This window comes from Emys orbicularis, chromosome 7 (genome assembly GCF_028017835.1).
Source record: "Emys orbicularis isolate rEmyOrb1 chromosome 7, rEmyOrb1.hap1, whole genome shotgun sequence".
In the NCBI taxonomy this organism is placed as follows: Eukaryota; Metazoa; Chordata; order Testudines; family Emydidae; genus Emys; species Emys orbicularis.
In genome coordinates this window covers 60,824,594-60,831,573 of record NC_088689.1, presented here as the reverse complement: position 1 = coordinate 60,831,573, position 6,980 = coordinate 60,824,594, and positions in this window count along the sequence as shown.

Genomic DNA, 6,980 nt, shown 5'->3' with positions numbered 1-6,980 from the left:
ACATCTCACAGTGCTGAATGTTAGCCATGAACCCAGAAGGAAGAAAATCCAAAATTTTAAGATAAGCAGAGAAGAAGAAGAAAAACAAGAAAGACAGATCAAATCCAACATCAATTGGAACATTATTCTGGCAGATGTAATCAAGCCGGAGCTTATCTCATGCTGACTGGAAAATAAGTGTGGTTGCGTGGTTCTAAGTTAAATGTCATAGAGTAAGAGTTTAAAATGTAGTTGAGGAATATTTATAGAACTTTTTCCACCATACATATTCACTGAATTGTGCCCTAATATATTAAACAGCTGCTGATAGCTTCAGCCTCTTCCTTAGCAAATCACGACATGTTCTTAGGTAAACTTCCTAGGCTCCATTGTGACCTGGGTATTAAGGAATGGTTGGACTGGTGATGTGCTCTGGAACATCAAGGAGGGCTATGTCATTTATCAATCAGGAACTCATTCATCAACCACAAGACAAATAAAATGTCCCTAAAGACCGAATGAACCCTCAGGGACTGATCCAAAGCCTCCTGGAGTCAATAGAAAGACTCCTGCTGTCTTTCGTAGGATTTAGATGAGGCCCTAAAAGAGACAAAAATCTGGTATGATCTAGTGTCTCTATCAAGAAGCTATTCAGGAGTGTTTTCAAGGTTCAACCATATCTTTTAGGCATCAGGAAGTCTTCTAGAAGCAGATGGCATGCTTCTTACTGCATCTATGTTTAGCTGACCTTATAAGAAAGGTCCAGAGGAAGCCTTCTGAGCTTTCCTCTTTCCCAGGATTCTGATTATGGCATCCTATTTCTCAACCTAGCTTGACAACGAAACTCATTCAGTTAAATAAGGCATTACAACCTAGCCATGTAAGCAGCTGTTTACTGAGCACATTGACCTGGCTGTGGGGTTTACTCTGAGAGATACTTTGTAGGAGTGTATGGCAATTGTGAGCATAAAGCTACTTGGAAGTGAACATTACTTTTAAGAGCTGGAAAGTTTCTGTCCCTGCTGTTTTAATTCTAAGAGAATTTGATTACTGAACAAACCCAGCATGCAGAGCGGTTTGTGAGTAATTAGTACTTGCATCACTTTAATTTCTGCTCATCTCTGGTGCAAGCCAGACAAACTAACTCTTCTTAGTCTGACCTGCTTACACAAAACAGGCCACTGCTGAGGCAAAGTCATCTCTGAGTCTCTTGGCATCTGTCCCCAGGAGATTTTATATTGGTTCTGTTTCATTAACACAACTCTTTGCATTTTGCCCTGGGCAGCGTACTGAAAGCCCAGATGGCAAGCAGGATTTCTCCGTATACTTCAATGGGTTTGAAAATAAAGCTTTTCTTCTTTTCAGTGACCTCCTCCACAACCTGGGTGAAGCTGAGCTGAATTCAATTGTGAGTTTTCTCTTTGTAATTCTCTAGTCTGTATGTGATGAAGTGTAAGACCTTGTGCCGGTGGGAGAAAGTCTTCATTTAATCCTATTTTTAAAAGGACTGCTTTAAAAACACTTTCAGGTACTTTAGTTTAATTTGCAAAATGCATACTTTAGTGAGTATACGTCCATTGGTTAGGACACAGATTTGGAACCCAGGAGACCTGAGGCCTATTGCCTGCTCTGCCACTCACCTGCTATGTGGACCTTAAGCAAATCTTGTCACTGTTCCATGCCTCAGTTTGCCCACCTGTAAAATGGGAATGATTACATCCTCTTTTATAAAGGATTTGCAATTTATGGAGGGGGAAAGTGCTATGCAAGTAATATCTGAATTTTAAAAAGCAACAGAGGGTCCTGTGGCACCTTTAAGACTAACAGAAGTATTGGGAGCATAAGCTTTCGTGGGTAAGAACCTCACTTATACTTCTGTTAGTCTTAAAGGTGCCACAGGACCCTCTGTTGCTTTTTACAGATTCAGACTAACACGGCTACCCCTCTGATATCTGAATTTTAGTTATCCTTACAGCTTCGTTACCAAATGAACAATGTGTCCCCCATGTATTTAATTAATTTGTACTAGCTTGTCAATTAGCCTCTTAGTGCCTGTTGGCACTAATCAATGGCTTTCTATTTGAAAGGCTGTTACGGTTTCAACAGCAGGTTGGCAGAATGGCAACAAAAACTCACTAAAGTTGAATTTTAATCTTTTTAAGAAATACTAAAAATCAGCATTATTCAGTTTTTCCCTCATATCAGTGAAACTGCATTTATACTTCTTCTTCGTGATAAGGCTGAGAAGCAATGTGAAACTGCACCTAAAAATAGCACTTCGGTTTATCTGACTACCCAGTTATGCGATAAATATCCATGCCACTTTGGATTAATGGAATTCACTTGTATAAAACAAACTATTGTTTTTGTCATTATTGTGCTACAATACCCCTTGGAAAATTTGACTTTCAGAGATCATAGCCTATATAATTGTGACTCTTTTCCTAGCTTTTATGGGGCTTAATTAGCCCAGAAAAGAAATGGAAACTTGGCTTAATCTAAAGCCTGTTTAAAGTGCTATGCATGTGCAATGGAATGGGGAGAGAATATTTTTTAAATCATGAAAAATACCTGGCTAATGTCCTCTAAAAATATTAAAATCTTTTCTTTTAAAAACAAAACCCATTACCAAAGATGGCTTAGCTAGTTATCACCTGAATATATTTTTCACAGTAGTTTTCTTATTCTGTGGTGAGATTTCTCTTGCCTGTTTATTTCTTTCCTTTGAAAGGATAAATCCACCAGCCCTTCCTAATAGGTTGCATCCTAGCTCCCAGCACTACAAAGATCGCTGTGCAGAGCTGCACTTGGGAGCATGCCCACCTCACTGTGACTGGTAGCCAAAAGCTGTAATGAGCATAAGCTGTGGATTTGATTTGCAGTAGCACCCAGGTACCTTTATGCCACTCTGTGCTGAAGGCCTCTAGCTCATGAGAAGCTGGCTCAAGGGCTCCATTCTGGCCAACTCCTACCCCCACTGGTGTATGGGGTGTTGTAGGTGGTGAGGAGGCATGGACAGAGGGCACTAAGTTAGAGCAGTAACTAACTAAACTGTAACCTACATCAGAGGCTGCAAAGTTCACCAGCTGCCATAGAATACAGGGTTTGCATTGGGGAATTCCTGCCCCAAGTGCAGGGATAAACTAAGAATCAGGACTTGTGCTCAGAATCTGAGTATAAACAGAACTATGAGCAAGTGATTGTTCCTTTCAACTGTGGGGTAAAGGTATAAATATATTAGCAATGCTGAACTTGAAGAAACAAAATGATTATAACAATAAAATGAAGGCTTGCCCCTTGGATTGGCAGCCATATCTTGCTGAAAGGACCCGGGGGCAACCCTTAATACTGGGATGTAGTTAGCTGCGAGAGATTAGTCTGTACTGTATGGAGAAACAGGGTAAGTCCCAATATCCTAAGTACCTGCCATTTTTGAAAATCCTATCCAAATTGTTACTTCTGTGGCACTGCGTGTGCACGCACATGTTTTGAAAACAATGAAGAGGTCCTGCTGATGAGCCATTGGTCTGTGCTGTCTAAATATTGACCTAAAGTATACAAGACCCTTCATAACATTGTTTTGTCCTCAGGGAAGAGCCACTCTCTTGTCTCTATCCTGGGCCTAACTCTGTTTATCTTCTCCATTTCTCTTTCTAGTCAATTTTCTCCTTCTTGTATTTTAAACCTTTTTCTTAGCAGTAGATGGTGCCGGTGATGAGGCACTCTCAGTGTCCCTTTCTTTACTTCTCAGGTTTCTTGGAAGGGGCGAGAGACTGGTTATCTACTCCCAACATAGCTTACTGCTTCGCTGCCTTATTGTGACAACCTTGCTGACTCACCTCTGCTACAGCACTGCGAGTGCTTTAAGCTTGTAGTTGGATGGATTTGTAATGATGCCTGCTTCACTTGCCATTGTTAAAAATACCCATCTATATATCTATAACCTTATCTATAGTTATGGGCTACTTTAACTAATTACGCAGTGTTGAATATCCCTGCATGTTGCCAGGGAGCCTTTACCATAGTGCAGCAGGAGTTTAATTGTCTGAGGCAGGATTTATTATCTCTCTAATATCCTCATGACAGCAACACTATGCAGGATGGGCAGACAATTCCCTGCCTGCCATTCTTCTATGGCTCATAAAACTTGTTAAATTGTCAACAAAGTATTTAACAGACCCATAGGATTGTTTAAACTAAAAAAATCTTCCTTGGAACTCATGAAAATAAAGGTATTCACACAGTAGGCTGGACTACTGTGTACATTTTTAGAAATGGAGAGAATGAGGAATGAGGAACTTAAGAGTTAAGATTCCTGTGTTCTATTCCCAGTTCTGCCATGATTAACTGTAGCTTTAGAGAGGTTGTAATCTCTGTCCTTCAGTCTAATAACTAGTTCTCAGGCATCTTGTGGGATTTACTCTTTGGAAAGTGTGTGGAAATCTGTGAAAAATAGTATATGTTAAATGGGCATTTCAGACAGCTGTGGTTCACAGTGAGTATTTATACTGAGTATATAGGTGTGTGTTTGTGGTTTTTTTTGTTGTTGTTGTTCATCTGGTTAACCTATTTTGCCAGTTCACAAAAGTAAAAGTCTCAAGGCAGCTTTTTCTTTCTATTCTTTATTTTTAGGTTTCAAGGACTGGAAGTTCTAAAGGGGCAGGCCGATTACAGAAATGAAGCAAAGCTTGTGCTCTCACACCCTGTTCTTTAGTACCAGGTATGACACTATACCCTCCTAGATGCTCTTACACTTAACAGCACAGGACTGTTGTTGTTAAACTGCCTATTAACTCTTCAGGTGTGCCTTTATACCTTTACACTTAGAGCAGAATTTGTTAAGAAGTGAACTCCCTATGCTCTAGTGCTTGAATGAAGCCTCTGAACCCCTTTACTAGCTGCTTGAAAAGGGCAGTGCCAGCACTGAGAAATCTGCCAGCCTTGGTACACAGGCAGACATAGGCACTGCCTAAAGTATTTAAGATTACTCAAGGTGACTCCACTACTGCAGCAACAGGGCTGGCAGCTGCTCTCTCCATTTAAGAGCCATCAGGTAGTCTCCCCTCCACCCCAAAAGGAGCCTAGTACTACAGGGGCTATGAATAAGGCTAAGATTTTTGTCATGGATATTTTTAGTAAAAGTCACAGACAGGTCACGGGCAAAATAGAAAAATTCATGGAAGCTGTGACCTATCCGTGACTTTTACTAAAAATCTCCATGACAAAATGGGGATCTTCGGGTCCATGCACTGCCTGAAGCAGTGCAGCTGCGCAGGGGCTGGGAGCTGCCTGTAGCGGCTGGGGGGTACCCCTGCCATGTGCAGCTCCGGGGGTCTCCCCACTGCCTGTGGGGGCTGGGAGCTGTGGGGAGCTAGGAGCTCCAGGGGCCGCCAGAGGCGACAGGAGTATGCTGCAGATCCCTGCCCCCGGACCCTGCAGCTCCCAACCACCACAGGCTGAAGTCATTGAGGTTGCTGGAAGTCACAGATTCCATGACTTCCATGACTAAATAATAGTTTTAGCTATGAATCATAGTAGTAATACTTTGTAATCATCTTTCCCCCCAAAAAATACCTTGAATATAGCAGCTCAGATATTTTAAGTGGTCATGCTCCTTTGGAGCAATGTTAAAACATGACAGAACACGTTTTCAATCTCTTAATCCTCCTGAAAAGTCCAACAATAGACAGATACAATAGTGTACAGTAGAGTGAAACCTGTCAAACCACAGACAAATTGACTGCTTATTAGAGGTGGTCTAAGAAAGATGGAGCAGAATTTTACTCCTTACATTTGGGGAACTGAATAATACAGAGTCTCTTGGACCAGTGCATTAACATCTAGTTGAAAAGTTAATCTACATTTCATTACAGTAACAGTAGATATAAAAGACTTATGTTTTGAGATAAGAAAATGTTATATCTAGGAATCCTAATTAACCTTCTATAACTTCTACATGTATTGTTAATCAGTCGTTCAGAAAATAGCTGCACTTAGTCTGCTCTCCCTCAAGTTATATTTGGTCACTGACTTCCATAATCTAAACTCACCATTCAAAGAGACAAGTTCCCACTGTGCAAGACTTAAGGCAAGGTAACATCAACAAGTTCTCTGTCACCTTAAATTAACAGAGTGAATTGTTTCACTACATATTCTGGCTCAGATCATTGCACATCATCCTGTATAATGTAGCCACTTGTTAGGTTGCAGGAACACTAATCTTAGGGACATTTCCCTCTGATATGGGAAGACTGAACAAGATAAAAACATGTAGGTGGAATTTTTTAACCAAAAATGTTGGTGAAAATTATTTATTGAAAGCCTGGGAAAACAGTTCTAACCAAGAACAGGCAGAGACTTCTCTACACTACATAAGTAAAGTGTCTCTCTGCTGATGTGGAAGAAAAACACCTACCAAAAAAAGGGTAGTTCTGTCTTAATGCCTATTGCCAACAAGCGTGGTGGGGTTTTCTTTGGGTGGGAGTGGAGAGGAATTGTGCTTTTCAGTAAGAAGCAAATTGAACATAGAATATAGGTAAGGCTAAGATTTTGTCACTGATATTTTTAGTACAAGTCAGGGACAGGTCACGGGCAATAAACAAAAATTCACGGAAGCCCATGACCTGTCCCTGACTTGTACTAAAAATATCCATAATAAAATGGGTAGGGAAAAGGGTCCAGCACGCATCATTGCTGGGGCTCTGGTGTCTCCCACCGCCCACAGCAATGGGGCAGCTGCGGGGTCCCCAGCTCGGCACTCCAGGGGTCCCCACTGCCTATGGCTCAGAGCTCCAGGATCTCCTGGCCGACTGGGAGCTCCATGGCTGGCATGCATGGGGGGCCCCTGCAGGGGTGACTCGTGGTAGGAGAACGGAGGGCCAAGTGCCCCTCCAGCAGGGTCAAGTGCCCCCCAGCAGCCGGCCCGGGCCAGAGCCTCTCCTCTTCCAGCCATGCTGCCTGGCGCAGTGTAGCGGCTGACTGGGAGAGCACCTGGCTGCGGC